Below are 22,881 nucleotides of genomic sequence, written 5' to 3' on the forward strand. Positions count from 1 at the left end.
GGGTTCCCGGATCTCAGCAGCCGAGGCCCCTGTGGCCTGGCCGTCCTGAGCGGTCAAGGGGGAGATACAAAGGTGAAGGCCAGACCAGTGGGCAGAGAGGTTCACGGAGGCTAGGGGCGGGCAGGGAGAGGCCCCTGGGCACACGGCCCAGCTTCGCCGCCTGGAGGGCCGTGTCTCGTGCCGCTCCGGCAGCTGCGTTGCGCAGGCAGGGGGTCCAGGGGCTGGCGGAGCCCCCAGGTGTCAGGTGGTGTCGGCAGGAGTCGGCTGCAGGCTGCAGGCTGGGCCTGGTTCCAAGAGAGAAAAGGCAAAGGGGTTTAAAACGTCCGAAGCCCGGTGCGATGGAGCAGAACTGCTTGACCAGTCTCTGTGGAGCTCCTGACGTGTGTTCCAGCTGTTTCTGCAAAGGCAAGTTGGGCCTGCGAGTCCCTGGCCTGCCGCGTCCCCTGGCGGACATGGAGGCCAAGCTGCAGTCACATGGTCCGGCCTCCCACTGCCCCCACGAGGTGGCTCAGCTAGGCGGGAGCGCGCTGTGCTCTCCGCAAGACTTGCCAGCCATGGTCCGTGAGGCCACGCTGTTCAAGATGGAGGCAGAGCCCATCAGTGGGTCCTGTGAGCCCACAAAGGGGACAGACGCGGGTTCATGGGGAACGGAGGGCGTGGTCGGGGGTGCCTGCTGCTGAGGATGGGGATGTCACAGGCTTTTCCCAGACTCCTCACGTCCCCTCCCCCCTCCTGGAGCCTCCTCCGAAGGGCGGAGGGCAGAGACTGGTTTTCACTAGGTGGACCCAGACGCATTCAGGGGTCCGCCAGGGTCAGTGCAGGCTCCCGGCCCGGAAGCAGGGCCATCTGACTCTGCCCTCCCGAGTGGCCTTGCTTCCCAGGCACCAGCCCCAGCCCCGGCAAGACGTGCGAGTTTGGCCCGGGCTGCGGCTGCAAGTCTTAGGCTCCCAGCACCAGCTCCCCATGCGACTACCACACTGCCACTCTGGCCTCTTTGGCTCTCTTGGTTGTAAAAGGACCCAGGAACCCTCCCTGGCGAGAGACAGATCCATTGTGGGGAAATGGCTTAAGCAGTCACGTGCGCTGGGGTGGAGACCATCTACGCACTGTCTGGGGCTTCAGAATTCCCCTGTGCCCTAGGGACACAGCCAGGCCGCTTCTTGTCCATGCCGGAAAGGGACCCAGAGGCGCTGGGATGTGACCAGTCTCCCTCTGCGCAGTGCTCCCCAGCAGCAGTCCTGGCACCGTGACAGCCCATACTCGCCTCCCACGCACCCCGGAGCTGCCCCATCCCAGCCACACTGCCCTGTGCCCGGCAGTCCACGCGGCTTCCCTCACCCCCACCTTCTTCTTGTCTTCATGTCGTGTTGTGCTGCAGGAAAGCACTGCCCCCGGCGCCCTTTTCCCCAGTGAGCATTGATGAGGAAGTGGACAGGGCTCAGAGAGGCCTCGGCGTGGCTGGCCGCGTGCCTGCGCGTTCATTCTTTGTGTGTCGGTGCTTCCGGGGGTGGGGGGTTGTCTGCCTGGGAAGGGGATCACGTGCCGAGTAAGGATTAGGAGTTGCTGCTTAGTCGTGAGCTGGAGAAAGATACCGTGGGCATCTGGGCCTTTGGTTTCTTTTGCTGGCAGGGCCATCGCTGGTGTGGTGTCCTCGCAGGCTGGGAAGGATTGCTGCATGTCCACGCTGGTCCTGGGCACCGCCGGTGGCTGCCGGGCCGTGCGTGTCCACGCTGGTCCTGGGCACTGCCGGTGGCTGCCGGGCCGTGCGTGTCCACGCTGGTCCTGGGCACCGCCGGTGGCTGCCGGGCCGTGCGTGTCCACACTGGTCCTGGGCACCGCCGGTGGCTGCCGGGCTGTGCGTGGGAGGGGGCACAGGAGGCCGCCCTCCCCAGATGGCCGCTGCGTTCTGCCCTGAGCGGCAAGAGGAGACCACACGTGCTACCACCTGGGGGAGTGGCCCCCTCGCAGAGAGGTGCAGGGCTGTGGGTTTCGACCTTGAGGAGCAGGTGGGCTGGTGGTCTCAGGGCTGTGCACAGGGCGACCCGGGCTGACAGCCGGGGTCCCGCGAGCATCCGGCTCAGCTCAGAGCTCTCACCTAGGGCTGTCCCCAGGGTACCAGCCACCCGTCCTCCTGCAGAGACTGAGTGGGGTGCTAGGCCCTCGCTGCGGCAGTCAAGGGTTGAGACATGGAGAGGGTGGCGAGGTCCTGCCACTCACGCCGCTCCCAGGCCTGGGGCACCTGCCCCGCCTGCTCCTGCCTGGGCTCCCACCCCTGGGGGCTCTGCTGAGCTGAGCCCTCTGGAGAAGCGTCGGGCTCTGCCCGCCCTGTGCTCGGGCGGCCTCTGCTGCTGGCCACAGCTCCCGAGAGCAGCCTCCCCGGGCCAGGACGGCGTTCACGGGACTCTGAGGCCGGTTCCGACTTGAGCCTCTGGGAAGGACAGATGGAAGGAGAATGAGAGGAAGGCAGGGGTGGGCGGGGCCAGGGGCGGGGCTTCAACGTGGCAGGGCAAGAGTGGCCGGCACTGGTGGGAGTGCAGGAGTGGTGCTCAGCTCGCCCGTCATGGGGCTGTGTGGTCAGGCTTGGCCAGCGCCTGCCATGCCGGCAGTCAGTGCACTCCGGGTGGGCCCGGGGCGGGAGGAAGGGGATGCACAGGCTGTCTCTGAGGGCCCTGCTGGGAAGAAATGTGGCCACACAGCTCAGACGCCTGCTGTGCACCTGGGGCCGGGCCCAGCAGCCCAGGCTGCACCCCTGTGGGAGGTCCCCAGCAGGGATCAGCGGCCGACCCAAGTGCATTTCACCTCCAGCAAGTGCTCCTCCCAGTTTCTTTAAATGTGTTTTGCTCTCCACCTATGGACATTCCTTGTGGGACTCAGGGCCGCGTGTCCGCAAAGCTGCAGACTTGGCCTAAGAATGACACTGGCCCCGCCAGTCAGAGGTAGGGGACAGGAATAGGACAGCTTCACTTCCCGAGCAAGTCCCCTTGTGTGGATGGTGATGGCCAGTGCCCACTCACTGCAGGCCTGCTGCTGCCCCTGGCCACACAGGACCCCAGGTTCCAGACCAAGAAACCAAGGCACTGTGAGGCCGGGGTCTTGCACAAGGTTGCCAGGGGCATGGCACTACCAGTGCTCTGCCAGTCTGGTCCCAGGCCTTGGCTCCTGACTGCCCACTTAGCAGAGAGCAGACAATGCAGAAGGTTCCAGAACCCCTCTCAGTATCTGGCCCAGGCTTGCTGGGACCTGGAGGGGCCCTGAGGTACAGCAGAGATGCCTGGGATCTCAGCTGGCACCACCCGCAGCTCCGGGCACCAAGTGGGCCTCTTTTTTTTTTTTTTTTTTTTTTTTTCAAAAAATTATTTTATTTATTTGAAAGACAGAGATAGAGAGGTAGAGACAGAGAGAGGTCTTCTATCTGCTGGTTCATTTGCCAAATGGTTGCGACAGGTGGAGCCGAGCCAATCTGAAGCCAGGAGCCAGGAGCTTCTTCCAGGTCTCCCACGTGGGTGCAGGGGCCCAAGCACTTGGGCCATCCTCTGCTGCTTTCCCAGGCAGCATTAACAGGGAGCTGACCGGAAGTGGAGCAGCCGGGACTTGAACCGGCACCCATATGGGATGCCAGCACTGCAGGCCAGGGCTTTAATCTGGTGCGCCACAGCGCCAGCTCCCAAAATGTGCCCCTGTAAGCCCCAGGGGCTCTAAAGCCATTTTGTGGTGGAAACCTCCCAGAGTGTCTCACGTGCTTCTCCCTCTTCAGGGAGCAGCTCACGCTGGCTTGGCGTCTCCTCTCCTACACTTGGCCGTTTTCATGGGCTCCTCCTGGAGACAGCCACCCTTCTTAGGGCCAGAAAACAGGCGTTAACCTCTGTCGCCACACTGAATGTCCTCAGGCCTGTGGGAAGAAAGTGAGGCGAGGCTTCTCTTTGGATGCCGCTGGCACTGCTGGGTGCCACTGTCTTCTAGTGGGTCTTGCTTTGAAGCGTGGCAGCTGTGGCCTCCCGTCTGCACACCAGGCTACAGACGCAGGACGTCTGCCTGTTGGCGGAGCGCAGGGGCTTCGCAGCTGCTGTCTGCCTCCGTGTGAATTCTTAGCTTCACTGATTCCGGCAGAGTGCTGATTGGGTTCTACAACAATGTACTGGTTGAACTAGACCTGAGCGCCTTCGTATTAGCCCATGCATGGAGGATGTTGGCACCCTGTTCTCTTCATCCAAGTTTGTAGTGATAGATACCTAAGTACAACTGGAGGCAAAGCAATGGGGTGTTTAAAATCTTATACTGTAAAATAAGTATTCATGAGAAGCGGCACACATAGTAGAAACCCAAGGCTGGGCCTGTGGCCAGTGGTTGAGGTGTTCGTGCGCAGATCGGACTGCCAGGATTCAGTGCCCAGCTCTGGCTCCTGACCCTAGCTTCCTGCTAGCGCAGATACTAGGGAACAGCGATGGCTCAAGTGCCTGGGCCTCCGCCGCCCACCTGGGAGACCTGCATCGTATTCCTGGCGCCCACTCTGTCCTGGCCTGGAGCCATCCCATGCAGCCTCAGGGGGACATCTGACACGGCCAGAATCCAGTGTCAGCACCAGGACCTGGTGTCGGTACAGGTGTCCTTGTGGCTTTCTGCGGTCTTACTACATGTGGGTCATAGTCAGGACTTTGCGCTGTGAAGTGTCACTGAAGTGTAACACCACGCGGTGTCACAGGCGCATTACCTGACTTAACTAATGGGCTGTGCCGTCTAATGCCCACATTAATGCTCTATTGAAAGTAAAAGGAGACATTATTATTATGCCAGGCCAGCAGGTGTGGACCGTCCCAGGCAAACTGAGTTATCTGGTCTCCTTCATGATGTTTCATTTAGTCCTTGAACCTTGTGAGGTGGGTACGTCTACTCCAGTGCTGTGGATGTGTGTCAGAAGCTCACAGAGGCAGATACTATACCCAAAATCCGTGGCCCCCAGGAGTAGTGCTAGGACTGAAACCAGGGGCCATGAGTTCAAATCACAACCACCTTCCATACCTTTCTCTCAATGTTTATTTTCTTATTGTCATTATTTGAGAGACAGCGTGAGAGAGAGGCAGAGACAACTCCCATCCGCTGGTTCACTCCCCAGATGCCAACAATGGCCAGGACTGGGCCAGACTGAAGCCAGGAGCCCAGAACCCCATCGAGGTCTCCCATGTGGGTGGCAGAGACTCAAGTACTTGGGTCATCAGCTGCCGCCTCCCAGGGGACACACCTCGGGAAGCTAGAATCTGGTGTGGGCCTGCACTCAACAGGGAGTTCACAGGGAATGTGGCTCTTCACTCCTAGGCCAACTCCCACAGCCCCTTCTCAGTGGGAAGGGGACACGCTACCCTGTGCTTTGCCTCTTGTTTTTTTTAGGTGTGGAAATTGAGTTCTTTTTTTTTTTTAAAGATTTATTTTATTTATTTGAAAGACAGAATTACAGAGAGAGGTAGAGGCAGAGAGAGGGGTCTTCCATCCACTGGTTCACTCCCCAGATGACCGCAACGGCCAGAACTGTGCTGACCCAAACCAAGGAGCCAGGAGCTTCTTCCGGGTCTCCCATGGGTGCAGGGGCCCAAGGACTTGGGCCATCTTCTACTGCTTTCTCAAGCCACAGCAGAGAGCTGGATCGGAAGAGGAGCAGCCGGAACTAGAACCGGCGCCCATATGGGATGCTGGCACTGCAGGCCAGGGCTTTAACCCTCTGCACCACAGCGCCGGCCCCCCGGAAATTGAGTTCTAAGGAGAGAGGCTTCCTTGCCCGATGAGCTGGTCAGCCTGCACTGGGGCTGTGGTGCCCAAAGCTGCCTAGGCCTGGGTTAGCGTGCTGAGTGGTCAGCACGGCCCTGAGGAGCAGGGCCCAGGGGCTCAGCCAGCGGGCTGTTCAAGGCCTCAGTGCTAGGAGCCTAGCAGGTGGACTCTGAGGTGACCGACTGGCGGACAGAGGGCAGGCGGTCAGCAGGCAAAGGGCCGGTGTGACCTGGGGCAGGACTGAGGAGGAGATGGGACGTCAGCAAGGGTTTGCTGTGGGAAGGAGAGGGCGAGAGTGTGGCCGAGGCATCTGGGTCCAGACGTGGGTTGAAGCAGTAGACCCGAGGCCAACCTGGAAGCAGGCTCAGAAGCCCAGGAGAGAGGGGTGAGGCGAGCACACGCTGGCCTCCTTGCTTTTCCAGGGTGGTGTTGGGCAGACACCAGCTGGCCCCCAGAACGTAAGACAGAGGGCGGCCTCCGTGGCTCCCAGGCTGCAGGGCCGGGCGTGATAGGTGATGTGTGTGCAATCCATGCATCAGGCAGCCTCCTAGGGGATGGGAGCCCCTGGACGTGCCCGGCACTCTTGTAGAGTTACAGTTTGTATTTCCATCCCGGCCCTGACTCTGAGACCACCCAGCCTGCACCCTTCTGTTTCACTCCCTGGCCGTCGTCCGGCAGCTCCAGGGTCCTTCATGCAACCAGCCTGGACTCCCCATGCCAGCGTTCTGTCCCGTCTAAGATGTCAGCGTGGTTCTGGTGGGCCAAGGGTGAGAGTCCAGCTGCTCCGTTCCCTCCTGGAGAACACGCGCCTGGAGCCTGAAGCCAGCCCACAGCTGGTGGAAGGGGAGAAACAGGACTTCCTGTGACTGGGAACGTGGGATTTGCTGCGGGGGAAGCAGCACCTTGACAGTCGCAAGAAGGACTTTGATTACGGCTTCGGGAATGGCCTTGCTCACCTGGCGGGGAACACAGGGAGGACTGGCGGCTGAGAGGGCCTGGGGTTCCCGCGGGGGCAGAGGGGTAGCCAGCAGGGCGGATCGGGGAGGGGGACAGCGGGGTGACTGAGGGGAGGGGACAGGAGAGTGACAGCTGGGGAGGAGACAGGAGAGTGACAGCGGGGGAGGGGACAGGAGAGTGATAGCTGGGGGAGGGGACAGGAGAGTGACAGCTGGGGGGAGAGGACAGAGGAGAGTGAGGGAGGTGACATGAGGACAGTGAGGTGACAGGAGGACAGGAGGTGACAGGAGGACAGTGAGGAGACAGGAGGACAGTGAGGAGGAGACAGGACAGTGAGGAGGTGACAGGAGGACAGTGAGGAGGTGACAGGAGCACAGTGAGGAGGTGACAGGAGGACAGTGAGGAGGTGACAGGACAGTGAGGAGGTGACAGGAGGACAGGGAGGAGGTGACAGGAGCACAGTGAGGAGGTGACAGGAGGACAGTGAGGAGGAGACAGGAGGACAGTGAGGAGGTGACAGGAGGACAGTGAGGAGACAGGAGGACAGTGAGGAGGAGACAGGACAGTGAGGAGGTGACAGGAGGACAGTGAGGAGGTGACAGGACAGTGAGGAGGTGACAGGAGGACAGGGAGGAGGTGACAGGAGCACAGTGAGGAGGTGACAGGAGGACAGTGAGGAGGAGACAGGAGGACAGTGAGGAGGTGACAGGAGGACAGTGAGGAGGAGACAGGACAGTGAGGAGGTGACAGGAGGACAGGGAGGGAGGTGACAGGAGGACAGTGAGGGAGGTGACAGGAGGACAGTGAGGTGACAGGAGGACAGTGAGGGAGGTGACAGGAGGACAGTGAGGAGGTGACAGGAGGACAGTGAGGAGGAGACAGGAGGACAGGAGGTGACAGGAGGACAGTGAGGAGGTGACAGGAGGACAGGGAGGAGGTGACAGGAGGACAGGGAGGAGGAGACAGGAGGACAGTGAGGGAGGTGACAGGAGGACAGTGAGGAGGTGACAGAGGACAGTGAGGAGGTGACAGGAGGACAGGGAGGAGGAGACAGGAGGACAGTGAGGAGGTGACAGGAGGACAGGGAGGGAGGTGACAGGAGGACAGTGAGGAGGTGACAGGACAGTGAGGAGGTGACAGGAGGACAGTGAGGAGGTGACAGGAGGACAGTGAGGAGGTGACAAGACAGTGAGGAGGTGACAGGAGGACAGGGAGGAGGTGACAGGAGGACAGTGAGGGAGGTGACAGGAGGACAGTGAGGAGGTGACAGGAGGACAGTGAGGGAGGTGACAGGAGGACAGGGAGGGAGGTGACAGGAGGACAGTGAGGAGGTGACAGGAGGACATTGAGGGAGGTGACAGGAGGACAGTGAGGAGGTGACAGGAGGACAGGGAGGAGGTGACAGCAGGACAGGGAGGAGGTAACAGCAGGACAGGGAGGGAGGTGACAGGAGGACAGTGAGGAGGTGACAGGAGCACAGTGAGGAGGTGACAGGACAGTGAGGAGGTGACAGGAGGACAGGGAGGGAGGTGACAGGAGGACAGTGAGGAGGTGACAGGAGGGCAGTGAGGTGACAGGAGGACAGGGAGGGAGGTGACAGGAGGACAGTGAGGAGGTGACAGGAGGACAGGGAGGAGGAGACAGGAGGACAGTGAGGAGGTGACAGGAGGACAGTGAGGAGGTGACAGGAGGACAGTGAGGTGACAGGAGGACAGTGAGGTGACAGGAGGACAGTGAGGAGGTGACAGGACAGTGAGGAGGTGACAGGAGGACAGTGAGGAGGTGACAGGAGGACAGGGAGGAGGTGACAGCAGGACAGGGAGGGAGGTGACAGGAGGACAGGGAGGAGGAGACAGGAGGACAGTGAGGAGGTGACAGGAGGACAGGAGGAGACAGGAGGACAGGGAGGAGGTGACACGACAGTGAGGAGGTGACAGGGCAGTAGGAGGTGACAGGAGCACAGTGAGGAGGTGACAGGACCGTGAGGAGGTGACAGGACAGTAGGAGGTGACAGGACAGTAGGAGGTGACAGGGCAGTAGGAGGTGACTAATGACCAGCAGAGGCCTGCTGCCTTCTTGCTAGGTGCCGCGTGTTTCTGTCGTGAACAAGGTGAGGCTTTGTTCTTTTGCGGCGTGGTAGCCCTGGGGTTCTGGCTCCTCTGGCCTCTGTACAGGTGTGTGCGCTCCCTCTTGTCCCTCTGAAAACGCCAGGTCCTGTTCTGCCCTCTCGGCTGCCTGTTTCCTGGGTCCCTGGCAGGGCCCGTGCTGAACGTAGGTGCCAACCTGCCTCTCCTCTGGGCTTGTCAGGCCTGGCCCCGGGAATCAGGGCTTCTCTGTGGTCAGCGCCTTGGGTGCTGTTGGAGGTGGGCTCTCCTGCAAGTGTTTCGGGGTTTTGGGCAGCTGGGCTCTGCCTGCCGTCTGTTCCAACTTCAGCGGCCATGCGCCCAGCTCCTCCATCCCATGGAGGACTCGGTGCCTCCCTCTTGCTGGACTTCTCGTCACCCAGGGGCTACAGGAGAGGCCGACTGTGGGGGCTTGGGCAGATGCGTCACAGGCTGCAGGCCCCGAGAGGTCCCGAGGCCCACTCCTCGGCACAGAAGGCCGCGTTCTTCTGCTGAACAGGTGCCTGAGGGCAGGGGCTTCACAAACAGCAGAAACGCTTTTGTCGTTTGGAGGCCTGCAGCCCAAGACCAGGGGCCAGCAGACTGTCTGGCGTAGGCCCCAGCCCGCTTCTCAGACTACGCCCTTCGCTGCAGCCTCAAGTGGCAGACGGGAGAAGAGCGTTCCCGGTCAAAGACGCTGATCCCCTCCGTGCGGGTGGGGCCTTCCTGGCCTGGGCCCCTCTGGGAGCCCACCACCCCCACCCCCCGTTGCACTGCTGCTTTGAGATCCAGTTTCCACCCGGATTTTGGAGGAGCGCAGCATTCAGACCGCAGCACGCGCACTCCGCGTGTTGGGCTTGAGCTGGCTCGCGGCTCCTGTGTGCGTGGCTGGAGCTGAGGCGCATGCTTTGCAGGAGGCCAAGCACGCCCTGCCCCTGGGACCTGAACCCGCCACTCCAAGCTCAGTGCCTCGGGACTGGCCCGGGGGCTCCTTGGCAAAGGCCACTGGTGAATTTGTGGGAGCAAAGCCCCTGGGTTTGGGTCAGGGCAGAGAACTGGTGGCTCTCCCCCCGAGGAGCAACATCTGGGCAGCCCGCATCTGATGCCCTTGTCCTGCGCGCTTCCTGCCCACCCACATGCTTGTCTCCAGCCCGTCACCCCGCGGCCGTTCCCCAGCCTGGTCCTTCATTGCCACGTGGCTGCTTTCATCTCGGTTCTGCGTACCTGTCCTTGGCCTGCAGTCCAGCGGGACACCTTCCTCCCACAGCCCACCAGGCTTTGCCGCCCCCCGCCCCCGCAGCTCGGGATCAGCCTGTGAGGCCCTTCAGATGAGCGCTCTCCTCCAGGGCAGGAGGACGCTGCACCCGGTGGTCAGGGCCAGGGCTGGCCATCTGGTGCCAAAGCCGGTCTTTCTCTCCCACCCCACTCCCTTCCAGATTCAAATAACGGGCCGTGGCCAGAGATCCACAGGCCCTCGGGGCTCTCCTCGGACATACAGTGCTCAGGGGCCTGTCAGTGCTCCTGGTGGCTCCTGGGGTGTGAGATATGGGCCAGGTATTGGCCTGAGGGGGCCCAGCATCCCCTGCCCTGGTCCAGGGCTTTCCATCACCGGCTGTGGGTGCTGGGTCCACGTGACTGAGCCTGCTCTGTTTGAAATGAGGGAGAGCGGCGTGGCCGTGCCTGGGAATCCCAGCCCAGCCTCAGCAGCTGGCCCTGGCAGCCTCTCTGGGGTGGACCAGGGAGCCAGGCTGGCACGCGGGGCAGCCCGGGCGGGGCTGCAGGTTCCCCTCACTCCCCTGCCTGCTGCAGCCCAGGTGGGCAGGAGAGTGAACAGCCCTCAGGCGTCGCGGGGAGATTTACGGCGCTGCCGAGGGAGGCCGGTGCTGGCCCTGTGCGGTCCGGAACAGCCCTCAAGGCGGGGACAATAAATCTAGCCCATTATTTTTTATGAGCCTCCCACCCCATAAACAACTCCTTTGGCTGGTGAGCTGGCTTCACGCCCTTCTCCTGGCCTGGCCCCGAGCCAGGGGCACCCCTGAGCGACTTCACGACATGAACGGTGGACGTCCTCCCCGGCGACAGAGCTTCAGGTTCCTGGAGTGGACGCAGCAGGCGGTGGGGCAGGACGGGCGGTGGGGGTCGGGGACCCTTGGAGGGGACCAAGAAAGAGGTAGCTGGCCCGGCACTGGCTCCCTTCTCAGCCGCTAGTCCTGGGGCCTCAGTTTCTTGCTTGTAAAATAGGACAAATCTTAGTGTGTTTCACTGCAGAATCGTGAGGGTTGGAGTGAGGTCCAGGTACAAGACCTGCCCCTAGCGAAGCGCCTGGCTCTGCGTAGCGCCTGTGCTCGGATGCGCCGAGCTGCATGCCTGGACTTTGACAGGAGCCATCAGATCCCAAGAGCAGGCTGTGACGAGGTGCTGCTCCTAGGCCCATCCTGCGGGCGAGAAGCAGAGAGAGCTGCCCACCGAGAGCAGAAGCTGATCTGACCGCCCCTCTGAATCAGGGCACTGACCTGACAGATGGATGGAAGGGTAGCCGCAGGGCCTCCCCAGCCCGAGCCCCAGGACACAGGGAGCTCCCGCCTCACTGTCCTGCTCTCTGCTGAGTTGGGCAGCAGCTGCCACCCTCAGGCCATGGCCTGTGGCCTCTGGCCTTTCCAGGGCCTGCCCCGGCTATCCCGAGGGCTCCAGCTTCCTCCTCACAGAGTTAGAGAGAGGAAGAGATAGAGAAAGGTCTTCCATCTGCTGGTTAACCATCACCTCCCCAAATGGCCGGTGCTGGACCAAGCCAAAGCCAGGAGCTTCCCCCAGTTCTCCCACATGAGTGCTGGTGCCCAAGGACTTGCACTGGTTTCCCAGGTGCAGCAGCAGGGAGCTAGATCAGAAGTGGAGCAGGGGCCGGCACTGTGGTATAGTGGGTAAAGCTACTGCCTGCAGTGCCAACTTCCCATATGGGTGCCAGTTCAAGTCCCAGCTGCTCCACCTCTCATCCAGCTCCCTGCTATGGCCTGGGAAAGCAGTAGAAGATGGCCCAGGTCCTTGGGCCCCTGCACCCACATGGGAAATCTGGAAGAAGCTCCTGGCTCCTGGCTTGGGATCAGCACAGCTCCAGCCATTGTGGCCAATTGTGGAGTGAACCAGCAGATGGAAGACCTCTCTCTCTCTCTCTCTCTCTCTCTCTCTCTCTCTCTCTCTCTGCCTCTCCTTCTTTCTCTGTGTAGCTCTGACTTTCAAATAAATAAATCTTAAAAAAAAAAAAAAATGGAGCAGTCAGGACTCAAACCTGCACCCACATGAAATGCAGCCCTCCTTGCCACAACAAAGTCCTTGTCACTTCTGTGTCCCTGGCTCTGCCCATACGGCTCCCCCTGGAGGAAGGTCGTCTCCACCTCTACCATTTCTCACCAGAAAACACTGTATGGCAGCACTTACACCCAGCAGCCCTCCCAGTTCCATCCATGCTGCACCCTCAGCCTCCCTGCACTGTCCCTCCTGTCTTTGCTCGAAGATCTTGCTCTCTCATGTGTAGGTCTGCACCCCTGGGGTCCAGCATGGAGCCTGTTAGGGAGCCGGCAGTCAGGACAGCTAAGGAGGCATCCGATCTGAAAGGGCCGCTCCTGGATGGAAAGCCCACCTGCACACCTGTTTGGGTAGAGTGGACCTGTCCAAGGCCACCACAGCCTTGGTGGCAGAGCTGGGCTTTGCCCCGGGCCTCTGGGCTAGGCCCCAGGACAGAGCCCAGCCCCTCACTACGGCCTAGGCTCAGCTTCCAGCCCAGGCATTGTGAGCATCGGCCCCGCACGAGAGCTTTGCAAAGCTGGGGGCATAAGGAGAGAAGCCACTGGGTGGGTGCCCACTTGGCGGGGTGGGACCAGGGCAGCAGTCCTGGACCATTTGGAACTGACCCCTCCACAGCCCGTGGGTCTCGTCAGGGAAAAGTGGCCACAGAGCCTGAGCTGACCTCTTGCCACGGGCTTGAGTGAGCTGTCTGGCAGTAGGAACTTTAGGGCTAAGGGTGTCTTAGCCTGTCCCTGGCCCCCAGCTTTCTTTGGGGTCCCTGTGAAGGGAGGGATAGGGCTGATGGTAGATGGTACAGGTGCCTATTTAAATTGGGACCTCAGAGAGACGAACAGTGCTGTTCCGTTTTTGGTATAACCTGCCCTTAGTTGAAACATACTCAGTTGTTATTTGTCTGAAATTCAGGCTCAGTGGGCGTCCTGTGTTTTCATTTGCTAAATCTGGGAAAGAAAACACATTGCCAGCCTCCCCAGCATGAGGCGAGGCAGTCACTTGTCCCGTCCCAGCCCGTCTGAAGGCAGTCTTGTCCCGTCCCAGCCCGTCTGAAGGCAGTCTTGTCCCGTCCCAGCCCGTCTGTGAGGCAGTCTTGTCCCGTCCCAGCCCGTCTGTGGGGCAGTCTCCTGTCCAGTCCCAGCCCGTCTGTGGGGCAGTCTTGTCCCGTCCCAGCCCGTCTGTGGGGCAGTCTTGTCCCGTCCCAGCCCGTCTGTGGGGCAGTCTTGTCCCGTCCCAGCCCGTCTGAAGGCAGTCTTGTCCCGTCCCAGCCCGTCTGTGGGGCAGTCTTGTCCCGTCCCAGCCCGTCTGAAGGCAGTCTTGTCCCGTCCCAGCCCGTCTGTGGGGCAGTCCTGTCCCGTCCCAGCCCGTCTGTGGGGCAGTCTTGTCCCGTCCCAGCCCGTCTGTGGGGCAGTCTTGTCCCGTCCCAGCCCGTCTGAAGGCAGTCTTGTCCCGTCCCAGCCCGTCTGTGGGGCAGTCCTGTCCCGTCCCAGCCCGTCTGTGGGGCAGTCTTGTCCCGTCCCAGCCCGTCTGTGGGGCAGTCTTGTCCCGTCCCAGCCCGTCTGAAGGCAGTCTTGTCCCGTCCCAGCCCGTCTGTGGGGCAGTCTTGTCCCGTCCCAGCCCGTCTGAAGGCAGTCTTGTCCCGTCCCAGCCCGTCTGTGGGGCAGTCCTGTCCCGTCCCAGCCCGTCTGTGGGGCAGTCTTGTCCCGTCCCAGCCCGTCTGAAGGCAGTCTTGTCCCGTCCCAGCCCGTCTGTGGGGCAGTCTTGTCCCGTCCCAGCCCGTCTGTAGGGCAGTCCTGTCCCGTCCCAGCCCGTCTGTGGGGCAGTCTTGTCCCGTCCCAGCCCGTCTGAAGGCAGTCTTGTCCCGTCCCAGCCCGTCTGTGGGGCAGTCCTGTCCCGTCCCAGCCCGTCTGTGGGGCAGTCTTGTCCCGTCCCAGCCCGTCTGTGGGGCAGTCTTGTCCCGTCCCAGCCCGTCTGTGGGGCAGTCTTGTCCCGTCCCAGCCCGTCTGTGGGGCAGTCCTGTCCCGTCCCAGCCCGTCTGTGGGGCAGTCTTGTCCCGTCCCAGCCCGTCTGAGGGGCAGTCTTGTCCCGTCCCAGCCCGTCTGAAGGCAGTCTTGTCCCATCCCAGCCCGTCTGTGGGGCAGTCTTGTCCCATCCCAGCCCGTCTGTGGGGCAGTCTTGTCCCGTCCCAGCCCGTCTGAAGGCAGTCTTGTCCCGTCCCAGCCCGTCTGTGGGGCAGTCTTGTCCCGTCCCAGCCCGTCTGAAGGCAGTCTTGTCCCGTCCCAGCCCATCTGTGGGGCAGTCCTGTCCCGTCCCAGCCCGTCTGTGGGGCAGTCTTGTCCCGTCCCAGCCCGTCTGAGGGGCAGTCCTGTCCCGTCCCAGCCCGTCTGTGGGGCAGTCCTGTCCCGTCCCAGCCCGTCTGTGGGGCAGTCCTGTCCCGTCCCAGCCCGTCTGTGGGGCAGTCCTGTCCCGTCCCAGCCCGTCTGTGGGGCAGTCTTGTCCCGTCCCAGCCCGTCTGTGGGGCAGTCCTGTCCCGTCCCAGCCCGTCTGTGGGGCAGTCTTGTCCCGTCCCAGCCCGTCTGAGGGGCAGTCTTGTCCCGTCCCAGCCCGTCTGTGGGGCAGTCCTGTCCCGTCCCAGCCCGTCTGAAGGCAGTCTTGTCCCGTCCCAGCCCGTCTGTGGGGCAGTCCTGTCCCGTCCCAGCCCGTCTGTGGGGCAGTCTTGTCCCGTCCCAGCCCGTCTGTGGGGCAGTCTTGTCCCGTCCCAGCCCGTCTGTGGGGCAGTCTTGTCCCGTCCCAGCCCGTCTGAAGGCAGTCTTGTCCCGTCCCAGCCCGTCTGTGGGGCAGTCCTGTCCCGTCCCAGCCCGTCTGTGGGGCAGTCTTGTCCCGTCCCAGCCCGTCTGAAGGCAGTCTTGTCCCGTCCCAGCCCGTCTGTGGGGCAGTCCTGTCCCGTCCCAGCCCGTCTGTGGGGCAGTCTTGTCCCGTCCCAGCCCGTCTGAAGGCAGTCTTGTCCCGTCCCAGCCCGTCTGTGGGGCAGTCTTGTCCCGTCCCAGCCCGTCTGAAGGCAGTCTTGTCCCGTCCCAGCCCGTCTGTGGGGCAGTCCTGTCCCGTCCCAGCCCGTCTGTGGGGCAGTCTTGTCCCGTCCCAGCCCGTCTGAAGGCAGTCTTGTCCCGTCCCAGCCCGTCTGTGGGGCAGTCCTGTCCCATCCCAGCCCGTCTGAAGGCAGTCTTGTCCCGTCCCAGCCCGTCTGTGGGGCAGTCTTGTCCCGTCCCAGCCCGTCTGAAGGCAGTCTTGTCCCGTCCCAGCCCGTCTGTGGGGCAGTCCTGTCCCGTCCCAGCCCGTCTGTGGGGCAGTCTTGTCCCGTCCCAGCCCGTCTGAAGGCAGTCTTGTCCCGTCCCAGCCCGTCTGTGGGGCAGTCCTGTCCCGTCCCAGCCCGTCTGTGGGGCAGTCCTGTCCCGTCCCAGCCCGTCTGTGGGGCAGTCTTGTCCCGTCCCAGCCCGTCTGTGGGGCAGTCTTGTCCCGTCCCAGCCCCAGAATGTGCTCTAGGAAGTTGCCCAGTCCTGGGAGAGATTATGGTGACACCTAGTGACCCACCAGGGGAACAGCAGGAGGGGCCAGGGAGGAGCCGCCCCGCCCCGCTCAGGGTCGGGAGCAGGGCGCTGGCCTGGGGAGTGGACCAGCCTGTGTTAGGTACCTCCTGCGGCCTGAGGTGGCTGTCAGGGAACTGAGTAGGGGTCCATCCCCTCTTCTCCTGACCTTTAATACTCACAAAAAGGAGATTCGTGTCTCCCCACTCTGTAGATGAGGAAACCGAGCAAGTCCTCAGACCGTGCACAGAACGTGGGGCCAGAATGCGCCTGAGAACCTGGGCCGTGGAAATCAGCCTGTCCGCCCCAGCGCCCTGGACAGCTCTGCAGCTGCGCGTGGCCCTCCCGGCTGTCACGGGCTGGACCAACCTCCCATTCACGGAGAAGCCTCCTGGGAGTTCCCAGGCCTGGGGACAGGAGCCAGAGGTCAGAGGCCAGCACTTTGTCCTTCCTAGAAGGCGGGGCCCAGCCAGCCCTGCTGTTGTGTGGCGCAGCCTCGGCTTGTCCGTACGTCCATCCGTGTACGCCTGGGCAGCAGCCATGCACACAGGTGCGTTCTTAGACTGAAGACAAGCCCGGCTGAGGTGGGCATCCCCTGGCTCTATTCACAGGCGGTGCTCAGCAAAGGTTTGCCGAGTGCACGAGTGAGTGTGTGGGGGGAAGGCTGATTGGCAGTCCCCAAACTAGGGCAGCACTGCCTTGCAGGCCACCCCTGCCAAAACTGGATGAGCTGGGGCGTCGGGGTCACCCGTGGGCTCTGTGCCAGCTGCTGTGTGGTCCAGGGCAGTGCTGTCCTGTGGGCATCATCTCCTGAATGGGAGATCAGAGGCCTCACCTGGATGCTCCTTCCAGGTCCGGCTTTCCAGGACGGCTTGTCTTCCTGCACGTGAGCATAGTGCAGGACAGTTGCTTTTGGAGCTGGGTCCCATGTCCATAACCAGTGACCTTGTCGGCCAGCTTGCTGAACACCAGCTGCAGGCTTGCCTGTGTGGTAGCCCTGAGAGCAGAGCTGGTGAGGAGCGCAGACCAGGAGCGGCTGGTCTGGAAAGGGCTGCCCCACGTGGAGTCGAGCTGGGGACACAGGGGCATTCCCTGAATACTTGTGGGGAGGGTGGGCATGGGGTCAAGCAAGCAAGGATGTGGGAAGCCGTGGGAGCCCAGCAGGACCAGGTGTGGGCTGGCATGGCTGGGCTGGCTAGGCCTGGTGCTCAGCGGAGTTGAGGGCCAGTCCTCCAGGGGTCTCCGGGGGGCTCTGGGGAGCCACTGAGTCCTGTGGGGTGGGCTGGGGCATCCCGGATAAGGGCAGGAGAGCTGCCACCGTGGGCCTTGGGTGACGGGGGGGAGCCGTGAGCATGAGCAAGAGCAGCAGGCAGGGTGGACCAGCCTTGGGCAGCCAGGAGGCTCGGTCTCCCCAGGGGACCCCTCCTTCCCAGGCTCCGAGTCTCCCCAGAGGACCCTCTGCTTCCCAGCTCCATCCTGTGTGCTCTGTTCGCCTAGAGAGAGAGGTTGTGGGAAGGACAAGAGAAGCCAAGTGCCACAGGGCTGCCAAACACTGACGGAGCGTGAGGTGAGCGTTTGGCCGAAGGGCTGGAGCCCCTGTGGGACTGGTTTTGGGGTGGCCCCTGGGGAGTCGGGTTGGGAGAGCTGGGACGCATCTCTCCATCTCTCTGGATGGCAGCTGGGGCTGCGGGTGGCCCCCAGCACTCGGTCATTGAGATGGTCAGTGAGGGAGGCTGAGGGAGGCTGAGGGAGCCTGGCCTGGGCGTGGCCCCGTGCAGCAGTAGTTGGAGAGCTGCAGCCACTCCCTTCCCAGGAGGGGTGGCCTCTGGGGTGGCTGGGCTCGTGGTCAGCCGGGCTCTTCTGGGTCAGTCGCTGCTGATGCCCCACCAGGCCTGGGTTTGCCCCAGAAGGGGTAACTGGGGGTCGCACGAGGGGAGGCAGAGCCCTGCATGTCTGCCGACACTGGGCTGTGTACGGAGGGACTCTGTGTCTCTGCGTGCAGAGCTGCTAGTGTGCCATGAGTGGCCGTGGGCTACCTGCGTGGTGGCCAGGTGCTATTGCCTGGGCATTGGCCCTGGTCTCAGGCCCCTCACCAGCATGGCTGGGCTTAGCAAACTTTTCCTGCCATCTGCAGAGCACAGGGGACAAAGAAGGGGCTTGGGCGTGGGCCCTGCCCCTGAGCACCCCGTCCTGCCTGGGGGCGTTGAACGGGTTTGTTTACAGTGAAGACGCAGTCATACTTCACTCTAGAAAGTTCCTGCGCTTCTGCAGGCAGACGAACTCCAGTGGCTCAGGGCAAAATTCCCTCCGTCCCGGCAGACCGCTCCATCTCTGCCGTGCCTGTGTGCCATGGGGTACAGCTGCCTCCCTTGCAGGGCGGTGTCGGCCCCTGGTCTCTGTGCCTGGATGGGGCTGGGCCCTGGAGAGGTTGGGGTGAAGCTCTCCGTGGATCTGAGGAACCTGGTGATGTCACTCCCTGACTGGGGCGGGGCAAGGTGAGAAACTGGGTGCAGTGGCCATGGCCTTGGAGAGGAGAGTGGCCGGCAGTGGGTGTTGTGAAGGCCAGCGGCTGGGCCGCGCCAGTCCTCACATCAAACCCGGGGAAGCAGAAGGATGAAGAGGGACAGCACCAGGGCTTCCCTCCCCTCCCCTCGTGCACGAAGCTCTCCCAGGCTTACCTCGTCAGGCTCACGGCCCTCGCTGAGTGCGGGTGACTCGGTGCTCAGGAAGTGCAGCCGGAGCTGCTGCCACTCCATCCTGCTCCCTTCGGGCCCTGCCCTGGAGCCTGCCCCTCAGCCCCTCGTCACTCACCTCCGTGTGCCTCGTGTTCCCGTCTGCGGAGTGGGCATCACACCATGGCATACCCACCTCCTGGGCTTGTCCTGGGGACAAGCGCAGTGTGAAAAGCAGAGCACGGCACAGACGGTGCAGCCACCATCGTCGCCATCTGTCCCTGCAGTCCAGGCCCTGTGGCCCTTCCTGTCTGTGAGCTGATGTTTTCTTTGATCCCCTTCGAAGTTCGTGGGAGATGTGTTTGTGTTTGTTTTCCCTGCAAGGCCTGGACAGAGGCTGCGGCTGCTCTGGGTGAGGGAGGGCAGCCGCCTCCTGCTCCCCGACCCCCAGCCCTGGCCTCTCTCCGCTCTGCAGTTTCCTATTGATGAGGTGAAAGGGAGAGGGTCGAGGGAGGGCGGAGCAAGGTCATTGTTCTTTTCCCCCTGCTCTGCCGTTCCCAGCTTGCTGGCCCTTCCTGTGTGCTTAGGGCACATGGAAGTGGAAAGCGAGGTTATTGATGAGGTTGCCATAGCAACAACCCTAGGAGGCACACATTCAGCTTTGTTGTCCAGGCCCTGGAGGCTCCTACAGACAGACAGACAGGGCCTGCCACCCACTCCCGGCTGTGGACACCCAGGAACTTTGTGCTGCAGAGGGTGGGGGCTGCACCCTCTCTGAGGGGAGTGTCCAGAAGTGACAGGAGGCCTTGGGGGAGAGCAGGCCCTGGTGTGGAAGGGCCGCCGGGGCCTGTTGGGAGGCCTAGGGAAGACAAGGCTCTGGGGGAAGCCCCCCCCCACAGCCTCTGACGCAGCGTGGCCAGCAGGTCTCCTCTCCAGCCCCCCATCCTCCCTGTGCTCGTGTGTGGTACAGGCCCGGCACTGTCCACTCCTTAGGCTTGCTGTGAGGAAGGGCAGTCAGGGCCCAAGTCCACACACCTTGCATTATGGGAACTCAGCTCCAGGCTCTGAAAGGAGCCCAGTCCTGCCCTTCTGCTTCCCTCCTCGTCCTTGTCCCCCTCACCAGCTCCCAGAAATGTGTGCCAGCCTCCCCACTTGTTCTGCCACCGTCCACATGGCCCCCTGAGGTCCTCTGATACACGTGTGCCCCTCCCTGTTAACGCCATGGCTGCCACCTGCCCAGGATGAAGTCCCACGTCAGCCACGTCTGCACCCTCAGCCAGGCACCTCCTCCCCTGCACAGCGGGAAACAGGCTCGGGGTAAAGGGAGCTGCTGAGGTCACGGAGCCCATGGCATCACGTGGCAGAGCTAGAGTTTGGCTCTCATGATGGGCAGCAAAGCATCTGGTTCTCATTGTGCTCTGGACCATCCTGGGCACCACAGCGACACCGCGTCCAAGTTTGCAGAATGTAATTGGGTTTGAATAGGTTAAATCGAATTAGATTCGACCTGGCGGGGAGCCTGTCCTGACGGGCACCAGGCTTCTGCATGCTAGAATCTCTGGGAAGGAGTCTGCAGTTCCATCTCAGACCCCTCTCGGAGGGCGGACAGGCAGGACGTCTGCCCAGCTCCTCACTGTGTGCGTCTCCCCATATCTCAGCCAAGAGAGACGTCAGGGGCCCCAAGAACAGAGGTGGTGCAGAGCTGGGAGCCACAGGACAGACTCACAGAACTGGTCTCTGTGCCGGGCCCGGGCCGGGCCTCTGAGGTTAGGGGTTGGTGTGAGTGGGCCCAGCCCCTGCTCCTGCAGAAGACACAGGCTGGCATCAGTGGAAACCACCTGCCAGCCACAGGGTGGCGGCTCAGAGGGGTTGGGATGGCACTGGCAGGGCTGCCTCCAAGGCCCTGGGCAGGACAGGTGGGCAGAGACCCACAGAGTCCCTTGCAGTCTGGGGCCCAGGACCTTTCTCCTGGAGCCCAGCTCCCCTGCTAACCCTCAGACCTCCGCTTGGCCCATGGCCCTTGGCGGTTTTTTGCCCCAATGATCCTACCTGCAGGAGGGCCAAGCTAGCTCCAAGTGGCCCTCTTGGGAGACGGCAGGAAGGGCCCTCCACACCACCCTGGGCCTCTGTTGCCTCCACTATAGGGTCAGGGGCTGGAGTAGACCATCCTTGGACCCTTCCGGTCCTGGGGGCTCTTCTAGCCCAGGGTGTCGTGTGAAAGGAGAGGGAGGGAGGTCTTGGCCAGTGACCACAGGCCCTCAGCGCTGTCGGTGTGGTGATGTCCCCCGCTCAGGCAAACCCAGCGCCGTGTCTCTGGGCTCCCCGTCGGGAACAGCATTTTCCAAGTTCTCCCCTTGTCCCCTAAAATAGGGAGTGGCTTTGATCCATCCTGAGACCCTCTGCTTTTCGGTCCCTTCTTCCTGCCTCTCTCCTCTCCCACCCTCCCTCTCTCTTCTTCACCTGTTCTTTCTTCTTTCTTCCAGCCACTGTTGGCTGAGCCCTTGCCCTACGCCAGGCCCTGTGCTGGCCCTTGTGGGCAGAGGAGACAAATAAAGCTCAGTGCTCCCCGCAGGCTGCCCACATGGGCAGGAGAGAAGGCGAGGGCGGGACTCGGGGCAGGCGGCGCACAGCAGGAGCCAGTGGAGGGCTGTGCTCACGGCCCCGTCTGGGATCTCCTTGGAGCCTCTCAGCAGTCTGCAGGGTGTAGACAACGATCCCCCCACTCACAGCCAGCAAAGCAAAGACCCAGAGAAGGAGGCCGTCGAGACAGGGGCTCGGCTATTGCGTGAGGCGCCTCCCGGCCCCCTGTGCCTCCTTTGACTGGCATAGTCTTTCTCAGGTGCCTTGCAGGTGCCGAGCACCCGGCCCAGCAGGTGACGGGTCCAGAGCCGGCTTCTCCTGACGGTGCAGCGGGTGAGCACTGGCAGCCAGCAGCGACTGGAACACACCCTTGTCCGAGGAGTCTGCTGGTCAGACCCGAGCTGCTCTGGGAAGTGAAGCCATTGCCTAGGCAGGGAGGGGTTGAAGACCAAGCCCAGAGAAAGCAGCTGGGCGTGGAGGAGGCTGCCCGCAGTGGTCTCTGAGGCTGGTCCTTTCTCTCCCTGCACTGAGCAGCTGCCGTGGGCGTGGCCAAGGCCTGACCAGGCCTCTACCTTGCCTCCAGCCTAAATGGAAGGCCCAGGGTGGCTGCGGAGGGTTCCAGCAGGACTCAGAGAATGAGAAGGCCAGGGGCCCGGGGCCCAGGCAGTGACAGAGGCAGTGCTGCGGCACCTCAGGCTGTTTGGAGAGGCTGGAGGGGCAGATGGGGTAGGATGTCCATGGTACAAGGGAGCTAAGGTTCCTCCTCACACCCGGGGTACCAGGGGAGGTCGGACGAGGAGCCAGGAGCTGCGCAGAGAGCTTCGCCAAGGCCGAGGAGGCAGCTTCTGAGCTGATCTGGAACCGTCCTGGGCACTGTCGGTCAGGCCAGCTCTCTGCCAGGGTAATAATTCTACTCATCCCAGGAAACATTTCTGCCAGCCAGCAATCGGTCCCCGCGGATGGCCAGGGTGGGAAAGCCACGGCTGGAAGTCCTGCAGCCTGGGTCCCAGTCCTACATATGACCTGCAACATTCAGCCCCCCTCCGAGGGTAAGATGGGCCACGAGGGCAGTGCGGCCCCAGCTTTCCAGGGCTGCTACGGAGTTGGGGGCCAGGGCGGAGAGGAGCCGAGTGATCGGCACGGGGAAGCTGAGGCTGTCCCCTTTTCACACATGATGGCGACGGTCGCGCCACCCCGTTCTCGGGAAGAAGCTGCCCCAGAGGCACCCTGGTGGAGCAGTGCCAGCCTTGCCCACCCAGGCCACCGTGCAGTGGGCCCGGCTCCCTCCAGCCTGGCTGTGGCAGAACCACGAAGCTGCCCCCACAGCCACCCTCCCCTTGTTTGGAAAATACAGGTTTTGGTAAGATAAATTCTTTATGTTCCGTTGTAATAGTTTTTGATGGTTATTTTTCAGTAAGTTCCTAGGTACATTTCTTTCTGTTCCTTTCTGCTATGGTAAATAACATCAGCCGTAAGACAGAAAGCCACCTCTGACAGCGAGCACTGAGAGCTGCGCTCAGTCGGCAGAGTGTCCAGGAGGCTGCCAGGTCTTGAGTGAGCAGGGGCGGCCAGCCACAGGACCTTGGCTCCTCCCTGGGGTCCTCAGCTGGGGGCTGGAGGCCCAGCCTCTTCCCCCACGGTTACTGAGAGACCTAACACAGAGGCCTCTGAACCAGGCCACTGCAGATGGGGACCGGACTCCCCACCTCTGGCTCCCTGCTCAGTGTGGGCTCCTGCACACGACAGCCATGCTAGATTCCTCCCCCAGGCCCTGTGTTGCCCGCAGACTCCAGCTGCACCTTCCTGGCTCATCACTAGAGTGACGGCAAGTCTGCGGCAAGGGAGGCCACGCTGTTGTTGCTGAAGCTTTGTTCAGCTCAGGGTTCAGGGATGTGTCTGCTCCCCGGTGGCCAATTTTTCTTTAAGATTTATTTATTTTAG

The 22,881-nt window shown here is 62.3% G+C and overlaps 1 protein-coding gene across 2 annotated transcripts in view; it reads left to right on the forward strand.

Annotated features, from left to right (window-relative positions):
* The window catches only part of SCUBE1 (signal peptide, CUB domain and EGF like domain containing 1), a 124,901-nt gene that overhangs the window by 45,244 nt on the left and 56,776 nt on the right, over positions 1–22,881 (forward strand). The gene's annotated exons all lie outside the window — the stretch shown is intronic.

The sequence above is a fragment of the Lepus europaeus genome, chromosome 10, assembly GCF_033115175.1.
Source record: "Lepus europaeus isolate LE1 chromosome 10, mLepTim1.pri, whole genome shotgun sequence".
Lineage (NCBI taxonomy): Eukaryota > Metazoa > Chordata > Mammalia > Lagomorpha > Leporidae > Lepus > Lepus europaeus.